Source organism: Brachyistius frenatus, unplaced genomic scaffold (genome assembly GCF_029030835.1).
Source record: "Brachyistius frenatus isolate BFR_SWC_R1_liver_20210118 unplaced genomic scaffold, ASM2903083v1 Contig_33, whole genome shotgun sequence".
Lineage (NCBI taxonomy): Eukaryota > Metazoa > Chordata > Actinopteri > Embiotocidae > Brachyistius > Brachyistius frenatus.
In genome coordinates, this window is record NW_027210632.1 from 3,820,934 (window position 1) to 3,841,409 (window position 20,476).

At 45.4% G+C, this 20,476-nt stretch overlaps 1 protein-coding gene across 1 annotated transcript in view; it reads right to left on the reverse strand.

Annotated features, from left to right (window-relative positions):
* Positions 1 to 13,628, reverse strand: part of LOC138621865 (uncharacterized) — a 39,938-nt gene extending 26,310 nt beyond the window's left edge. The window contains exons 1-2 of the mRNA XM_069700188.1: positions 13,605 to 13,628; positions 3,893 to 3,958 (exon numbers count right to left, since the gene is read on the reverse strand). The gene's annotated coding sequence lies outside the window, so the exon portion shown is untranslated. The remainder of the gene's footprint in view (positions 1 to 3,892; positions 3,959 to 13,604) is intronic.
* Between the last annotated feature and the right edge of the window lie 6,848 nt (positions 13,629 to 20,476).

The window sequence follows — 20,476 nt, forward strand, 5'->3', positions numbered from 1 at the left end:
ACCAATCAGTGCAAATGGGGAAATGACCCAGGATCTCTGCATCAACAACTAAGGTGGGGTCCTCCATTACTAGCTAATGACCTGCCTCGAGGAGGGGCCCTGTGACAGTTTTAAGACTTTCATTATTTTGGTTTATATTGTCCCTTATCTTCCCAATTAACGTCATGTTTCATGAGATTATCACAAACTGAGACGTATGAAGTTCTGGTTTAACTCAGGGGGGTCTGGATGCAGGATTTAAGATGAACTTGGACGCGGAGGAGGAGGGCCAACCAAAGTTTCTTGCGCGGTTTAACGGTCGCATGCGGTCTGTTGACAACGCTGCTTCCATCCAGCATTCAACAGGGAGCCAAGAATAAAGTTTTATTATCCAGAATTACCATTAAAACTGACAGTCTGTCGGTGGGAAATGGATTAAAGTCTCCTGTGACATGTCACAGAGGGAGGCACGTCCGGCAGTGACAGTAGGTAGGACTGTACGTTTTCTGGCAGACACCCGCGTAACACTGGCGTGGGCTCCTCCGGGGGGGGGGGGGGGCGCGGGAGAGAGGGGAGGGGGTCCCGCAGGCCCCCAGGAAACGGGCTGACCTCCTGGCGTCAGGCAAAACCCACACGCTGTCCTCACACAGCCAGAGCCGGCTAATGTCATTACGGGCCTGTTTGTGGTCAACAGCTCCCTGATGGAGACGTACAAGGAGCGCTGCTGCATGAATGTAGGAAGTCTATTAGTTAGTCAGTCAGAGTCCCAGATGGCCTGCAGAGGACGGCCTTTGCGTGTGCTCCTTACACACACACACACACACACACACACACACACACACACACACACACACACACACACACACACACACACACACACACACACACACACACACACACACACACTTAATTACAGTGGCTCAGAGTGAACCCTCTGACAGCCGGGCGGCTGCGAGCGGAGACAGAAGTGTGTCTATGTCCCAGCGTCTGCAGGGACAGAGAATTCTTCACAGAGCTGATGCACAAGAAAGCCAGGCTTAGGCCCTAACAAGGTTAAACCCCATGAAAAAGAGTGACTTTTTAAATCATGGAGATTTGTGTTTCTGCGGGGCGTAATTAGCTTTGCTGCGGGGGAGGAGGGGGGCAGTTGGGATGGTGGCGAGGTGGGGAGGGGGGGCACGATGACAACGACAGTGGGGCGCTTTGTGGAGTCCGGCAGATTCAGGGGAGTAAATCTGATTATCAGCTCGTGTCAGAAGCCAGGCTCAGATGCAGCTTAACCATTCAGAGCAACTTTCTACTTTTTCGACGGTTAGACAATGAACCCGCTTTTACGGGGGCCCACGCAGCCCCACGGGGGGCCTTCGAAGGTCCCTGAAGAAGCACGACCAAACCGAAGGTACCGGAGAAGTTTGGGTTCGTTCACATTGAGGAACGAACCAGTCTGAATCTGAAGACAGGTGAGCGGCCGTCTGCTTTTGCTGCCAGTCAATCAAATGTGATCAAACAACTTCAGAATTTGAGTGTTAAATTATTAATAACTGCTAATTGAAAAAAAAAAAAGTTAATGGATCTGAATTTTCAGTGCTTTTAAGCCTGTCTATTTATGACATAATCCCCTGATTGTAATAATTTGAGCTGACGACGACCATTTTGCATAACTGTTGGAATTGTTTTCACTCATTTATATAAAAACAGCTGGATGAAACTGACAGAAATGGTCATATTTATAGTATATTTTATTTTTAAGCTCGGCGATTGGATGTTTCTCGGCCCAAATGCACCCTGGGAGTCAAAGCACCTCGAAGTCTTTATGTACGCAGGATCGTAGCTTTGACTTTTTAAAATCAAAGATCCACAGATTTTCTTAGCAGTTCTTAATCATTGGTGCTGATTATTTAATCAGAAGTTTCATGATGAATTACGCCATAAAAGTGCAACATTTCTATCGGGGGGGGAAAAAAATAATTCAACTTCAAGAACCAGATGTGCTTAAAACAGCTGCGCAGGTTTTCAGATTCATAACAAAAGTGAAAGGTGGATTTTCTCCACTCACTGTCGCAATTTAACAAAACATCTAAATATATAAACTGGCCTCTAAAAAGAAACAGAAATCAGTGTCGAGCCGCTTATGTTAAAAATCCCCCTCATATATTCAGGTTTAAATTGGAGCCTTGTTTGGGCACCTGTGCATTCTGCCCTGCGTCGTCCCGGGCGACGGTACGGGCGCTGCATAAAGCCGCTGGGTCAACAGCCTCTCGTCGGCCTGCCCGTCTGTTTTGGACACCCTCGTTGTAAAAGTTGTGTCGCATGCACGACGGGAGTAGTTTTACCATCACAATGCCTCGGGGGTGGAGGGGGGGGGATTTATTAGATATCGCCCGGAGCGGGAGCAGAAGTGGCGGCGGGCGACGCCGGGGCCCGATGAACTCGCTGAATGACAGAAGTGGCGCAGGCAGTTGAGGATGTAAATGAGGCTGTAAGGACCAGCGGGCCCTCTTTGTATACCGACTTTACTTGTTTGTTTAACCAGAGGCCAAGACAGGAAGCCAGGCCCACACAACTCCGCTGTCCCCATGGCAACCCCACTGTTAATTCTGGCCCATCCACTCGCAGACTCCTTTCAGCGGAGGGGAGAGGAGAGGTGGGTGGAGAGAGAGAGAGGAAGAAGAGGAAGAAGAGGAGTGCGAGTGTGTGTGTGTGTTTGTGTCTTTTGTGTCGCTTGTTGGAGGAGACGCGAGAATATGACGATCTGAATTTGGAAATTTGGAAATGACAAATATAACAGCTGAAATCATTTATCGAAGGAAATGAATCATGAATTTGCAGGTTTCGTCCTCTTGGATCACTTCTCTTCCATCCACACAATGAGGATTTGCTGCTTTTCTGTCATTTCTCTTTGAAAACTGATTTTAAACTGCCGATCGGACAAAACGGGCCGTTTAAACACGTCACCTTTCGTCTCTTAGAAACTGTGATGGACAATTTTTGACAAGAGACTGAAATTTCAGCTCATAATGAAACCAATCGTTTGTATGAAAGGATTTGTTCTTAAGTCATTTGTAAGAACGATTCAAGAAAACGTTAAAAAAATGTTCTTGTATTCAGAGGTTTTAGATTTAGGACCTGTTGCACGAGACAGTCTGCATCTCTCCATAGTGGAAAAAAAAAAAAAGATAAGATAACATGAAAATGAAATGAAACCTGATGTAAAAAATATTCTGTGTGTGTGATGTGAGGTTTAGTTTTTCTCATTCCAACGCTGCACATGTTGGTACATAAACATTCACGTCACATGGTCCCTGGTGCAAATAGGAGACATAAAAACAATAAATAGCACAAACTACGAGAATGAAATACTGAAAGACCCAGATACTACTATTACTAGGACTACTACTAGTACTACTAATAAAAAAGTTTCAAAAAAATATTTAAAAGAAAAGTACTGAAGTATGAAACTGTCTAGAAACAAAAAATTGTGATTTTTCTGACAACTGTATAGATATTAACGTTTATTATTTTCACCTGCTGATTTCTAAACAGCAGGACTTTTTTTCTTTCTTTTTTTTTTTTACTCCCTTGTAACGTTACTGTGGATGAAACTCGCCCACAAACCATAACTGGTATTCGGGCGTCGTCTCTGCTCGTCTCACGAAGACACGCCCACTCATCAGGTTAAGACGACCAGTTTTGAGCGTGCGGCTGTACGAGGATTTGCCGAATCCAACTTGGAAACACACACACACACACACACACACACACACACACACACACACACACACACACACACACACACACACACACACACACACACACACACCTCACAGAAGAAAGGAGAGCTTTGTCCTTCCATAAAGCCTATTGATCAGTTTGTGTTTTACTACGAGGTTAAGACGGTGTTTGTGGCACTCACGGTGTAGTGGCAGCGTCCTCTGTCCCACAGGATGGCCTTGCTGACAAAAGACACGTAAATGGGTCTCTGCGAGAGAAAGAAAAGAAGGCCAGATATAAACGTATTGATTACAGAAAGAAGGCACACGTTCCCGTTTAAAAACAGATCTATCAGGTTTTTGAGATTGCTCAATTAAAAGAGCCGAGTTGTTTTCAGCGGCTCAATCTCCTGCTCCGCGGGCCCTCAAAGCTGACGACAATGACTGAAGGCTGGCAAAACAAACATAAAGCCACACAATCAGAGGGCCCTCTGGAGACATTTAAACCCCCGCCAGTGCATTAATAACCCATCTGTCTTAATTATTGAAGCTGCTGCTGCAGCGGTTTGACTTCCCGCAGAAGCTGAGGACTCAACGATGAAGTCCGCTCTCCCACTCGGCCGCTTCCGAAACATCTGCTCCTCATTCTCTTTGAAACACACGCCGCTTCCTCCGGACAGTACGGCGGCCTTATTTTTTTTGTAGGGTGAGTCGTTTTTTGTTTGTTTTGTTGTTGTTGACCTGTGGTAGCAGGGAGGCTACGGTGTTAACTCATCAATCACCAGCCGGCTCATCCATCTCCCTTGGCAGCTCCCAGAAGCACCGAGTCAGCCCCAGAGTCGGTCCACTCCGGGGATCCAGAGAACAGATCCTCCAGGGTCTCACCCCTTCATTCACGGGGCTGTAACCCCCAGACCGGAGTGGGTGACGAAGGGACGAGAGGGGGGCGAGCAGGGCGGCAAGACAATGGAGCTTGATGTGTGTCCCTCCTTTCTTTTTTTTTTGCTTCTTTTTTTTTTTCTCTTTGGAGTGCACTGATGTGGAGCTCCAGCTTGTGCCAGACTAACAAACCCCCTTCAGTGCCACTACCAGAGGCTGGAGGGCCGCGGCAGGTCTGGCTATCTCACCGCCTTTGTCTAGTGGCTTCATTTAGCCCCCCGGTACCTGTTTGTATTTGACAAAGCACACCATGTATGATTAAACACATTATGCCAGGAAATACCTTTCAAGCTCTCCGTCATTAATAGAAGCCTTAATTGCAGCCGAATAATGAACCGACGGTGAGGCGGCGGTGGCGGCGGTGGGGGGGTGGGAGGGGGGGGGCGGCACACAACTGGTCTCCAAGTGATGGGTACTTCTGGCCCACTGACCTTGTTGTCACTAATTATGCTGAATGAGAAATCAAGTACATTTTCAGACAGCCGAGGGTGGAGTGGCTGGGGTGGGAGGGGGCGGGGGTGGGGTGGAGAGAGAGGTCGGCCTGCGGGATAAAACGTAGAGAAATTAAATGAAGTGAAACACAAGACAAAAGAAGAAAAGGGGGCAACATTCAAATGACGGGGAAAAAAAACGTACGACGAGGCCGCCGGCCCGTCCGGAGGTTGGGAAGCAAAACACTCATTAAAGTGGAAATTACATGTGTTTAGTCTTATTTCTACTGTTTTATTTTCACTATTAGGGACTGCATCTCTGCAGTCTCAGTTTTTGTAAAAAAATATCCTCAATTGACTTCTGGTTACGACCAACCTGGCATATAACTAAGGCGCAAAATTACCTAGTTACATGTTGTAGGGCTCCAGGTTTTTGGAAAAAATAATTCCCAGTCACGACAGCTCATCCGACGTGTGTTTATCTCCCGTGTTAGCAGGCCGTGATGTTAACAGTTCAAGTTAACATTAACGTCTCTGTTCTGCTTTCATTAACGCTGAAACTGGGAGCTTCATCGTCTTTCTCAGACGTATTATTAGATTCAAGGAAAAAAGCTCTAAAATGGCCATTTTAATCATTACACGACAACTTGTGAACTCAGAGATATCAGAGAATTCAGAGATCATAAACACCACAAGAGGACGCCCTCGGTAAAGACGCCATTTGAATTCAGTATCTCAAGTGAGCTGTGTGGTATTTGACAGTCTGACCACAACATTTATTCAGTAGCTTATTTAGTCAGCTTTGTATCTTCCAAAGAAAAGTTTCACATTTTGTAAGTTGTTTTTTTCTCGTAACAAAGATGTTAACATCTCCAATTAAAATTCCTGGACACCAATTCCCAATGTCAAAAATTATTCTTTTTTTTTTTCTTTTCAATTTCAACTTTTCAATCAATATAGATAAAAAAAAATCTTAAGATGTTCCAAACTTAACATCAACAACTTGCAACAACAGTTCCCATCTACCTCCAGGAATTAACTATCAAATCTCAACAGTTGGTTAAAATTCATGTAGGAATTTATGACAATAAAGAATACAATAAGCATCCAAATTATATTTACATGTAAAACCAAGCCCCCCCCCCCCCCACCAACAAAGCTAGCCACTCTATTAGCTTGAACCGAATTGCATTAATCAGTGGCCTTGCTCTGCCTTTGATGTCATCGTTTGACCCATCATCACAAATACAACACATAATCCCATTGAGGGTTTGTCTCAAGTGATTGCTGCTCCTCTTTCCCTTGCTCAGTTCAGATGATGAGATTAGGGAGATTCCTGGCAGATGGGATTTCCACTGTGCATGTGTCGACAGCAACTATCACTCCCCCCCCCCCCCCCCACCCACCCACTTTTTTTTTGTTTTTTTCCCGACGCAAACTCCACCTCGACACACTTCCTGTCAGATCCGCTGAGTGCAGCACGGCGTGGGCTGGCAAGTGGACAGGAAGCGCTGTGCTGTCGCTCTGAGCCGGCAGGGGGGGAAATATGGTCAAATATGGTCAAGTCTTATCAATAATGAGTTGGTGGAAGGGGCGAGATCAAATTACCAATTTAGAAGTAATCACCAAAGTGGTGGCTGGTCATTGCTTTATCCCCTCGCTCCCACTCTGCTTTGTCCTCTTCTCTGGGCGATTCCTGCCGCCATCTGTCCGTCTTTCTCAGGGGAGCCCTTCCTTCTCTCCCGAGCTACACGCTGGATGTTTTATTAATTCTGTTTCACCTGATTACACCCTGTCTGCGAGTCGGTGCGCATAAATAGGCATTTAATCAACGTTTGATTACGAAAGCGGCGATCGACGTTGGAGCGCAGAGCTTGCGTCCCGGTGAGGTCGGCACCAAGGACACACGTCGGGCACACGAATCCAGGTAGCATGCAGACGTGAACCAGCCGTCACTGAGGTGGCGGCTCACTTGTAAACCCACATATAACACTGTAATGCATGTGTAGGATTTCACTCTCAGAGGCCTTATTCGCAGTGCAATTGGAGTTTTAAACAGTCACGTAGGAGCCTTTCAAAGTTGTGAATTATTTTCCCCCAAAATCTAAGATTGCAATCAAAGTTTAAACGTATTGATTGTAAATATTCAGTCTTTTAACTACTAAGAAATGACATTTTCTTATATTTATATCCGTATGCCAATAGATTCTTAATAAAGACTGAACTGGAGTTCAGTGTTGTTTAATTCGCATCCTTGATGTTGTGCTAACCCAGAATCCCCTTTCAAATAAGGGATTGCAAACCACAATTGGTTTTGCTTGGTTAAATTAAGGTCAAACCTGATAAATGTAAGCGCAATTTTTACTCTCTTTGAGTTCTGATTTTGGTCTCCGCCATCTCCTGAAGGAAATATCTGTCACTTTGGCCGCTCAACGCTCCGATACGTGTGACGAGACGAGAGACTGGGCAAAACAAAAACAGCGAAGTTGTGGGTCGGATAGCTAAACGACGAGAAGAAACTCACTCCAACGCTCCATAAAGCTGAGGTACGACCGCCTGTAACTTCAACATCACTGCACGTGACTCTTTTCACATTTTTACGTTATCTCTTGAGATCACGAAGACGAACCCGGCAACCGGACTCGTCTCTAAACCAACTAACACTGAGACAAAAGAGCTACACGGTCTCCGAAGCGCCGACCAAAACCTTAAAAGCACACACCGCAGGAACTCCACAATGCAGCACAACACAAAACGGATGAGGAGATCCAGTTCAGAAAACAATCGAGCTAACGGCTGAGCTATCAATGCAAACAAAAGGCTGAGGGGTGACCACCTCAGCATGGCTTTGGCCAGGTTAGAGCCGGAGAGGAGCGGGTGGAGGGCGAGAGAAAGCCCGGGGTCAGCTATAATGAGCCATGAATGTGAGCATCCGACCAATCCCGTTTAATGGGGTTCATCCCTGGAAAGGTTTCTGTCCCCGCCTTACGCCGGTGTTTTCTGTGTCTTCACGTTGGGGTCCGGGTCAGGGGGCTGCAAGGACTCTGTGACCCTGAAATGAGATCTGGGAGTCAGTGGGGACCCCCCCTCCCTCCCCCCCGCTGATAAGACAGAGCTCCTTTTATGCTTTAATCTGCGAGCAAGGAGGATCAATATGGCGACTGTTGGTGCTGCGATTGTGTGCAGGAGTAAGAGCTCCGGCCATTTTAGACATCTCACAGGGGAAAAAGGGGGGGGGGCAGTTGGCGCACCCTGACAAAAGCACAGTCCCGCTGCCACCACTGTGTCACAATGGGCTGTGGGACACTGGCACACCAGCAGCTAACCTACTTAACATTCATTAGTGTCAGAGAGGTGGACAGATGCGCCGGGGTCTTACGGATCTTCTTCTCTCATGTTCCCTACATGGGGCTCATTCAGCAGCGCCTCCATGTGTCTTTCATTTGGGATATTGGGAGGAGGAGGAGGCGGCGGCGGCAGGCCACTCAGCTGCGTTGATTTGAGGAAAGAAGCTGGGTGGGCACGGACGGACTCACCCTGTGCGCGCAGCCGTCGGACGGCCAGGTGCCGGTGCTGACGGGGTGTCCGGGTCGAGCCGGGAGCCTCCGAGGACGCTTGAGATCCTGATTTCGGGAAGGTCCGTTTCCCCAGCGAGGCCCCGGACCTCCTCTTCTCTCGACAGCCGACATGTCTTGAGGAGATCTAGTCTTACGCTTTACTCATTTTTCTCTCTCTCAAAACTATGAACATTTCACCACTAAAGTAGCCTACAAATGTCTCGGGACAAGTTTAAGACACACCTCGCGGTTGTAGTTGAAGAAGGGGCCGAGCGATTCCTCTCTGTGGGAGGTTAAAAGAAAAACACAGCCTGTTTAGATAGCTTAAAGGCTGTTAATAATTACCATCCAGCTAAACTAGTGTGACTCTCTCAGGCATGTTTCCTTGGTGAAAAAAAAAGAAAAGAAAAGAAAAGCACATCAAGTTTTGGGCACAATATATATCTCCCCTCCCCCTTTTGAGTTTGCAACAATTTTTTTTAGGCGAATAATGAACATCGACTCAGAAACGAGGGCCACAATAAACCACAGCTAGAAGTGAAGTGAACAGCACTGAAGCCCCACACAGTGACGGAGGCCAGAGCAGAAACCAGCACCAGCTGGACGGAGAGAGAGAGAGACGGCTTTTCCAGCCCCGAGTCCAGACACAACATGGATCAGGTTCTGGGCCGCTACACAGCAGCATAAATCTGCTGCCTTTAATTACATTACAGGGCATATAGTGGCAAGCTCTGTGGAAACAATGGACCCTATCAATTCCACAAATCAGACTTCACCCCTGTGTCTGTGTGTGTGTGTGTGTGTGTGTGTGTGTGTGTGTGTGTGTGTGTGTGTGTGTGTGTGTGTGTGTGTGTGTGTGTGTGTGTGTGTGTGTGTGTGTGTGTGTGTGTGTGTGTGTGTGTGTGTGTGTGTGTGTGTGTGTGTGTGTGTGAACAGCCCTCTATCTGTATCTGCAATCAAAGCTCATTATTTAGAGTGTGTCTTGGGCATGAGGCTCTCCATCTTCAGGTTTTTTTTAGTCCAAGAAAATCCCACTAAATTATGTTCTTGGTGGAATATTAACAAGGGGAAGTGGACTCGTGAGTGTTTTCCATGGTGACCAGACCAAACACTTACAGTGGTGACGCAATCAGACGCCCATTTCCCACCTCTGCTAAAAGAAAAATCTTTTACACTTGATGTAGTATTTCATTTGTCCTGTGAAGAATGATGCTTTTTTTTTTCTTTTCTTTTCTTTTTTCGTAAATGCCTTAAAAGTGACAAAGACGTTTAGCAGTGAGAATGAACCGTCTGGAAACATGTGACATGTACTGAAGCTTCTCGGGGACCATCTGAGATCAAGACCTCTCTCCTTTGCGTCTCCCTTCATAAAGCACACTCTGCCTGAGATCGCTCTCTGTTCAGCCCAGCGGGGAGGAGGGGGGGCCTGCAGTGCACTTTGGGTAATCCAGATGCCACAATGCCAGTTGCTAAGACACTGCCGGGATATGCATTGTGCGAGGGGGAAGTTTGGAAATTGCAGTATTTTTGTGGCTACTTCTTAGGAGGAGAAATTGCATTGAATACGAAGCACGAAGAAAACAGGCCGTCTCGGAGATCTTCTACTATGAACTACGTTCTGCTGTTTCATCTGTTTTCTCTTAGTTTGATTTCACAAAGGGTTCGTGCTCAGACCTTAATTTCACATCTCCGCCCACCGGTCTCACCTGCTCAGACTTCACCAGTGCAAGATGGACTTATTTATAAAGAGCGAGTGGTTAAAAAGCAGCAATATTATTCATTCTGGCCACCTGGCGAATGTCCATCATTCAACCTCTTGTAGCTCTTCTGATAGATAAATCCTGCTAAATGTAATTTCATTCACTCGCTGGATTTCCTGCCATTTGTTGCCGAGCGGACGGTGAAAAAATGCTTGCTGTAGCAAAAAAAAAAAAAAAAAACACCATGCTATAAGTGCGAAAACGGCAAATGTAAAGAAGGCCGGAAAACCAAAACAATAAGCTGAAAGATGATAAAATTGCAGATTTGGGTACTTATGTCCAGCGTTTCGTCACATGGAAGTAATCATGTTATCTATTGTTAATAATAATTAAAAAAAAAGATACTGATTACAGGTGCTCTAGTCTTCAATCTTTTATCCATATTAGACTTCGAGGGAAAAACGTTTTACCACTTGATAGCTACATAAAAGTTAGCATTTTAAAATTAGTTACGGGACCAACTCTCACATTCAAATACCTTTTCTCTCCATTCAGAAAATATTTACGCCCCACTTTTGTGATAATTAAACAGCTAATATAACAGGTAGGTACAGCTGAGGGGAAAACGGATTAACCATTTCATTAGCTCTGACTCATTTACAAGTAAACGTTCCAATGGAAACTCCATTTTAAAAAGTATCGTAAGATTACCATTTTTCTATTCCATTCTTTCTCTCTATTAGATGAACAAATATTAAAATCTACTTTGACGTTGCGGATTTGCAAATACATACAAAACGCAACAACAAATAAACACATATATCGGCACACAAAAGCTGACAAAGCCTCTCACAAAACACATGAAAATACCATTACAAGGGCTTTCATGCTGTTCTGAGGAGAGCAGGCCGGCCCACTGCGTGCTGCCCTTTGTCGGCGGCGGGACCCAGAATCAAAGCGCGGTGACCTGCACCGGCTGCGGCCAGCAGGCCTGCGGGGAGCCCCGCACTGACTCCACACCCCGGTTGCCATGCCACGCTGGGATCCTCCGCTCCCCCCCCCCCCCTCCACCTCTCCCCTCCTCCCTCCCGACCCCCCGGTCGGCTCCGTTATTTCCTCATCTCATCAATCTGTCAGATAAGGCCTTTGACACGTCGCACAATATGGTCCCAGTATTTTTTTTTTTTTCAATTCATGCCCTCTCTTTCAATATGGTGGCAGCGTTTTGGAGATTAGTCAGCCTACACGAGGTCCCCCCCCTCCCTCCCTCCCATTCCCTCCCCCCGGTGCCTCTGGACCAGGCCTCAGGGGTGCTGGGTGAGTCAGCAGCAGACTTATCGTTGCTGGTAGCTGTGAGGCCTGAAGAGCAGCCAGACGTGTCATGTATTAAACAGAATGCAAACATTTTTTGGGATCTTTTTCTAAGGTGACTTAATTCAATGACATGGATTTTATTTTTTTTTTTTTTCTTTTGGACAGTTTGTAAGGCTTTATGACAGCACAACAACAGAATCAGCCACAACCCAGCAAACATCGGGAACTGGGTTCTTAAGTCAAGTCTTTTTGCTCTTTTCGTATCTCAAAGTCAAATGCTGCTAAATGCTACACTAGTTTCACTATCATTCGCCTACAAACTTCTTGGAAATTTTGCTCTTTGAGGTGCTTTTTGAGATTTAGAGAATTTTTCTAGACGGTAATGTCACTTCTGAAAAATGTTCCACTCCCGAGCTGCTCGTGACCTCAAACCAGCTTCAAACCTGCTTCCCTTCAAACCTGCTTTCTTCACTGTAACGTGAATCCAAACTTCAGCGTATCCTGTATTTTGCTACAAATCTGATGCGGAAAAACATTTAAAAATAAAAGTTGGTCACCTGTGCATTTGACTAACAGTTTCCATGAAGCGAGGGAGTTGGGGGTGGTCTGTTCTCACTCGAGGACAGACCATTCAGTTTATGTTCAAGTAAGGGATGAAAGGAAGACTCCAAACTATGCATGTCGCCTATTCACGGGTGACGCTCTTTAAATGAGAAAAAAGACAGCAAAAAAAAAAAAGAGTTGGAAAAGGGTGGAGGGGTGGAGCGCTGCATAAATTTTACATACACAAGGCAGCAGACAAAGTGATTGTTGCTTCCCTCAAACTTTTTTTTTTTTTTTCCCCTCCAGAAAACACTTTCCTTGCTGAATAGGCACCTATTAGTGACTCTATTATGGGCACAGGGCTCTTGAATGGCTCCTCACTGTGTGTCTTTATCATAGTCAGGCCCGTGAATACAGGCGCCCCCCCACTCCCCCCTCCTCCTCCTCCCGCAGCCCAACCAAGCTCCTTACAGCCTGTATTGATAGGTGCTGATGATGATGGGTGAGTCCGGGGTGGGCCGCCACTCCCCCCTCCTCTCCCCCACTGTGTGCTCCAGGTGTGCTGGGTTAAGCGAAGCGCTCTGCACGCACACTTTTTTTTTTTTTTTTCCTTTTACCACTTGTTCCAATAAAAAAAAGATTTAAAGAAAATGGATGCAGTGTTTTATGCATGATCTCCATAATGCCATCCCCCCTCCCCCCAAACCCCCACCCCACCGCTGCTGCACCCCAAAACAAGTCAGGCCTCCGGCGAATCGCTGCACACCGCCCTCAGAGCCCGGTATTGTTGCTGGATTATTCAGGAGTTAGCTGAAAGAAAGAGGCAGGGGAGAGTGGGGTGTCTGTACTTTATCTCCAGGGGAGACAGGGGGCTAAAGAAGGAGCTTCTTTTTAGAGGAGTGAGTTACTGCGGGCGAAAAGCCCCAAAAACACCTGCAGAAGAAGAAGACAAGCGAAGGGGAGGCCGAAAGCAAGCAAAAAAAAAAAAAAACCCCCAAAAAACCCTGATTGTTTGTCTGGACTTTTTCTCGTCTCCCGTCCGAAATACCGAAAACTCTCCTGAAAGGAAGAAACTTCCATTTATCAACGTCTCTCTAATAACCAGTCACAACACTCTCACCTCGCTCAGTCTGCACACACTCCGTCTATTGACAGACCCATCGGTGTCTTATCTGTTTTCAATGAGCCGTCCAAAAGAAAGCAGAGTGAACAAACATCTGTGTGTGTGTGTGTGTGTGTGTGTGTGTGTGTGTGTGTGTGTGTGTGTGTGTGTGTGTGTGTGTGTGTGTGTGTGTGTGTGTGTGTGTGTGTGTGTGTGTGTCTTTCAACTTTGAAGTTATGTGTGTGTGTACACGCAGTTGAAGGAGGGGGACAGCGAGAGTTTAGCGAGACTTTATGATGAATATGGAAGCATTGTTCAGCCATGCTTACCTCCACAGGGAACCATCTGCTCCCTGTCAATGCATCACCTGCTCGTCTGAGCCGTCTCCAGGGCAACAAGGGGTGGGGGGGGATTAGGAGAGGTTATGGCTTTGATGGGAGGGGCCGTCGCCAGGGAGGGAGAGGAGGTAGACCGGAGGAGGAGGAGGAGGAAGAGGGGGCTGATGGGAGAGAGAGAGGAAGCCAAGCGAATGTCGTCCTCTGCTGGAGGAGAGAGAGATACAGCAGGAGATTCCCTGTGAGCGTACATGTGGTCGAGATACACAACACACAACAACACACACTCTGACAGGAAGTGCTCCCACATTAAAAAAAAAAAAAAAAAAAACACTTGTTGAGAAGAAGTCATGTTTGGAGTCTGGATGAAAACCAGCCAAAAAAAAAAAGAAAAGCTCAGGAAGTCTTTTGAAGGTTTAGTTTATCCCATCACAAGGAACACACTAGTTTAATCTGCCCAGTTTGTAGATAACCGCCTCGTTCCACAGCACACGGGTTAATGGAAGTCAATCTGCACTGAATTATCATGAATAATATTCAAGTACATTCGGGGGGGGGGGAATCTGTTTTATAGATCTTTTATCAGTTTTCTTTTTTTGGGGGGATAAATTTTATGTTCATGTCCGAGTTACAGCGGTGGGGAAAAAAAAAATGTCCCCAATAATTTGCCAAACATCAAGAGAGGTTTTAATGTTTACGGTGTGATGTGTCTGAACTCAGTAAATCTCACATCACAGATCATCAAAACTCTGCGTGCGTGTACATGGAAGTGACGTGTCGTGTGATCAGCAGCTGCAGACTGACGTCCCCTTTGTGTGCGTTCACGCGGGCATCGTGCGACCGGCAGCGTGAATGAGGATCAATCACGGGGTTCTCATCAGGTCTCCGTGTTCTTTCCAGCTACACGGTACGCCGTGACGGCTGGGTAAACACGGGCCTGAGGGCGGCTCGGAGGGCAAACACACACACACAGAGGAGGAGGTGAAGTTACGGCGCTGAAAAACACGTTCAGCACGGCAGCCTCGGTCCAGGTAGTTCAGCACTTTTAACTGGTTTTACAGCAGGAGAAGAAGCGAGTCGTGTTTCCTTTAAACTCTCAAATCTCCTAAAAAAAAAAAAAATTCCCCAAAAGTAATATGAATGTTCCAGATTAATTTCACCTCTTATTTTTATTTAGGGACATTTCAACTCCTCTGAGGCTTGAATCACATGAAGAAGACTTCATTTGGGTTGAGTTCTTACTGTTTCATGCGAAGGCAGCGCACTGAAAGTAGCACGTAGACAGAAAAATGCATGTAATTCAAAGAGACAGTTTGATCCTGTGACTTTGGGATAAGTGTGCAGGTGTTCCTGTCTTTTTATGGCCTTCAATAGCGCTGCACCTCCATGTGATGTGCAGATATTTTCTTCGCTTCTTAATGTTTCCGTCTGTGTTTAACAGACTGATCATCGCTGGAATGCTGCTATCTTTGCTAAAATAAAAAAAATAAAAAAAATCACAACAGCCAATTTTTGTCCTCATAAATTCATAATTCGGTGACCTTCGCATCCAAATAAATTCAGGGACACCGTGAGATGTGTGAGTTTTGTAAACGGTGCCCGCGGTACCTCGGTGTTCTGGGCTCCCAGGTGACTCTGCAGCTGAGCCCTTGGCCACGCTCCAACGCTCACCTGGAAACCGGCCCTCCGCGGACCCCCGGCGTGACGCCGAGAAAGTCTGAGTGACAGGTGAAAGTGACCGCGGCTGAGGGAAGGAAACACCTTTTGTGTTTGGTCAGAGAGCCGGGGCAGAGCGGTGACCCGGCTCCCTCCCGACGGGCTCATCGGCCTGAGGCGGAGGAGGAAGGGTCCGGACGACTCTCTCGTCACGTCATCAGTATGCCCCCCCCACCCTCCTCCCACCCCCCTCCCTCCCTCCCTCCCTCCCCTCTCAGTTTCTGCTCCTTAAAACAAACTTAATCTAATCTTTACTGTATCTGCAGGAAACAAGATGAGAAAAAAAAAAAACCTCAACCTGCAGGTAACGCGATAGCTCTCCGTTATCTGCTGCATATTCGGCCGATGTGACGAGACAGCTGTCACGCCCGGTAGGAGCCTTTCTGGTGCATATTTTTAGTGAAATCAAACACACTCTCTTCACTGAACACTCAATGCATTTCCTATTCTCTCATTAAAAAGCAGAAGATGTTAATAAAGAGAAGCAGATGAGTTTTGAAGCTAATTTGCAGATTATGTAACGACAGCTGTAAGTCGATGCCAAGAAGACTTTTCTGTTGAGTGTTGGATGGACACTTTAAGCTAAATGCTCACGTTAGCGCTCTAACATGCTCATTATCACGATGCTCACGTGCTAAAACCATCTTAGTGAAGCGAGTTAGCATGCTGACATATTTAAAAAAAAAAAAAAAAAAAAGTATTGGCCAAATGAAGGTTCGGACTCGATGTCGCTGCAGGATTAAACGTGAGAGGTTCAGCGTGGAGGATTGAGGGCGATCTGTTGGCCGATATGTTAGCATTTAGCTCAAACTTAGAATGAGGTCTTTATATCTACACAAGGAGCAGGTCCACCTCCGAGGAGTCCACCATGTTGCACCGCCAGGTTACTGCGGTGTCCCAGAAGGGACAAACCCTGCCGTCACCGTCGATTCTCTTCCACACTGGAGGGTGAAGCGTGTGTTCAAGTGCTCGTAATCTGCAGCCTCACCGCTGGATGCCACCAAAGTTTTTTTACTACAATTTATCTTGAGGTCAACATGAATGAATCAAACGTGTAAAAGTTGTTGTTTGAGACTGGACCTAAATGTTTGGGCCAACCGTGCCGACACCGTTGCCACGGCGCCCCATCAGAGCCAACAGAGCTAAAAAACAAAAAACAAAACAGGCGTCTTCATCGCGTCGCAGCACCGACCGCCTCCACGTATTTTCCCTTTCTTACACTGAAACTACGATACTCGGACGAGACGTTGATCCTGGGAGAGTTCCTGTCAGGGCCACGTGTAGCCGGAGGAGGTGGGGGTTTGGGGTGGTGGTGGAGAGGAGGTGTGTGTGTGGGGGGCATTGGAAAAAGAGGGTGACTTTCCTGGGTGTAAAAATTCAATTATCCAGCGGGCGAGCGTGTCTGAGCGTGTCTGTTGTGAGCGGCGAGCGGACGGCTGCCCGTTCCCAGCGGCCTCCATTATGCCCGAGTGAGAACGGCCCATGTGGCTGGCCGCTCTCGTTCACTCCCCCTTTTTACAACGGCGCTGCCGAAAGCCTCCAAGTTTTCATTCTCTTTTCTCTCCCCCCCGCCTCCCTTCTTGCTCTCCAACTCTCAGAAAAGAGCCTCCACAATGCTGAAGTGGATTCTTCAGCACCCCCGCGGGCAGCGCACATGTGGACAACATTCACGGCATGTCCGTCAACTCGTCCCTTAATCAACGACGCCTCACGAAAGCACAATTAGGAAACCTCACAACTCCATAAAGGCACGTTGCTTATTTTAGATTTAATCTCCGTTTGTGTTGAATTTGATCTGTTTCTCATGCGTCTCATTTCTGCATGTAATTCTCTTGTTGTGAAGCACTTTGAGCTGCATTTCTTGCAAATAAAGTTTATTATTATTATTATTATTATCATAAATTATTATCATCTCTAAGCACCCGCCCGCTGCTCCTCCTGCACGGCAACGCTCTCTTGTTTTTTTTCCTCGTTCAACTGCACTTTTTTTTTTTTTTTTTTCCACCACAAAACAATTAGAAAAAAAAAATAGATAAAAAAAAAAAAAAAAAAAAGCTGGAGTTGCATAATCGGAGACAAAAAACAAATATGATTTTCTTAAGTGAGAACAGCTGCGGCGTGTTGAAGAGCTCATTCCTCGCCGCCGCGTTAAGACGTGGCCTCGCTCGCATCTGGCTAATCGTTAGTGTGTGAATAAGACGGAGGCCCCGATGGAGGAGGCCATTGTGGACGCACACTGCACCACTTCTTGTGATAAATGAGCAATTGTGTCCGTCGCTATTAATGACAGTAAATGACGCGGTGGGGAGCTCTCCATCCACTGTACAATGCGAGGACGATGCCGAGGGACCTTTCGGGGAGTTTTACTGTGACATCACGTCACAGACGGGTTCATCACGCATACAGAGCTCCATTGTGAGTCCTTATTGGCGGGATAGTTGCATTTCAAACGGGGTCTTATTTAGAGGACAGTCCGTATCTTGCGGTGTTCACGATATCGGAACGCATCATTTTTTTCTATCGGTCCGGAGTTCACGGCTTTTGTGACGTGTTTGCTGACGTTTCCAGAAAGGTCAGAGGACGTGGAAGTTCATTTCTAGTCGGATTTCTAGTCTAGCTGATATGTTGTAATTTTAGTCATGTAGAGTTTTGTCTTCATAACTTGGATAATAGTTTACATCTTAGGAAAATGTTGTGATGCCTCATCTATTCACTTAGCCTCCGTGGCTTCTAGACGCCGTCCATGTTGCCGTTGCTTAGCAACAGTGTTTTAACGACCTGACCAATTAAATATGAAGCATTACAAATTTACAAACACTAAAGCTCATTCGAAAAGGGCAAATGTCGACTTTCACAATTCTAACAAGCTATACTGAACATCTTAGCGTGCTAGCATGCTAACTTGAGCTAATTAGCATTGAACACAAAGCCCAGGCTGATGGGAAAGTTAATCTTTTTTAGGATTTTGGAGGATTATTACAGATCATTCAAAGGTGGGCAACATCAGCTAATATCATAAATGTGCAAAAGTAGTACAAAATGCTAAAAAGTATTCTGCTATGTAACACAAATGGGAGGAAGAATCGCACCTGGAGATCCCTGAAGACGACGGCGCTGCTGTTTGGGGGGGGGGGGGACCACGCTATCAACTCCACGTCCTGGAGAGAAAGAGATCTGTTGGAAGAACATAGTAAAATATTTTCAGACTCCAAGACTGAGATTCATTTGAAGAGATTTTCACAGAAGGAATGAATGCAGAGGCCCTAAAAAAAAGTCTTAATTGCAAGTCAGTCACATGACTATAAAATGACCACAAGGAAATACAAAAAGAGCATGTGACATACACACACACACAAAGATGTAGAAAAGACACAAAATTACCAAAAACAGACAAGAGAAATTTATTGCCAATTCATCCACCTGTTGTTGAGAAATTAAAAAGTACAATGTCGACCTCATGGGGGCGCTAGAGGGAGAGTGAGCAGCTCACCAAAGTCGGAGGAATTAATGCTGCAGTAGATACAAATAAAGGATAATATCATAATCATAAAATAAAACTATAAAAAAAAAAAGGAGTATCATCAAATCATAAACACGTGTTGCATCAGCCTGCTGGTGTCCTGCTGCTCATCCTTCAGTGTTACTCTAAATCATCTCATCGGCCATAAATCTAGAATGTTTACAGCATATTTATTAATAACAGAGTACTTTAGCTAAAAGTTAATTTACAGGAAAACCTTTGGCACACTGAGGTGAGAGACGCTGGACTTTGAATGTGTCTCTGTGCTGCTGCTGGTGTTTCACCTCTCATTATCAGACCTACGCTGCCCTCATGTGGCACCTGTGGATCACTTCAGCATCGGGTGAGCAAACAACAAGTTTTTATTTATCTGCAGTGTCAATACACCTGCAACTTCTGATTATTTCACGTTTTCTGATTTATTGTAGTTTTACTGTCAATCAGTCACACTTCATTTAAATGGCACTTTTTAATACGCATGTCATGTAAAACCAAATGCTTTACAATAAAAACAATACATCCCTTCCTCACCCATCCACGAATTAAATAAAATTAAATGAAATGAATAAATACTTACATAATGGATAACATACTTAGTAAAACAGAAGAAGAGGAACTCAGGGGTTGCTATCTTTCACACAGGTCTGTGTTGAGAAAATATCAGTGGAAGGAATTAAAGTTAAATAAAATACTAAAATAAAAGTGTCAACAAGGAACAGAAATATATAAATAAAATGACAGTCAAAAAAAAGAATCAATACAGTTCAAGTCAAGTAAAATAAAGTGCGAGCTTATGCCAACTAGTAAAACCAATTGAAATGTTGGCTATGAATAAACAGACTGTGAAGCAAAAAAAATGAAATTTAAGTTAAGTTAAATAAAATTAAAATAGATTAAAAGGATGTACCAAGAGATAAATTATTTCTTTTATTTATTCTTTTAATAATTTCCACTCTGTATAAGTTAGTTTTGCCATGTATTTGGTAGCCCTACTTGATGGTATAAATGCTGTTTTGAAACTTTCTCCACATTTAAAACTATAAACTGTGATTCTGCTGTGAAAGAAATGCCACTTTATATCGTTAGTTCTTCCTAAAAATGGACAATTAAAGAGTATAATATAGGTTTGGATCTGCTTTAACAACTCACCACGTGGGGTTTGTCTCTATGTGGGTTGTGAACTTCCTTCAGGTCACCAAAGCCCTGAAATTAGTGGAAAAAACACAAAGACCATGACCACATACATTTCTCTTCCTGACATTCAGTCTCACTGGATTACATCAATATTAACGTCCTAAAGGTGTTAAATAACCAAAAAACTCAGATGAGTGGGAGACACCAGACACTTCCTGCTGCTCAGGTAACATGAGGTCTGTTTGGACAAACTGAGTCTTCATCAAGCAAAATTAACCAGATTTAATTTAAGCTCCATGATAGTAAATGTAAAAATGTACAATAATGTTAGAAAGCCAAGTGGCCACATGTAATTTTCGGTCGAGCCACCAGCAGGTCAACATTTACCTCATTGTTTGGAGCAATAGTTTGTACAGATGTTTTTACACATTTGGGTCACAAAGATAACTGCATGGATTTTGAGTGACTGGGCCAACTTGGCATTTGCCCCGAGGGG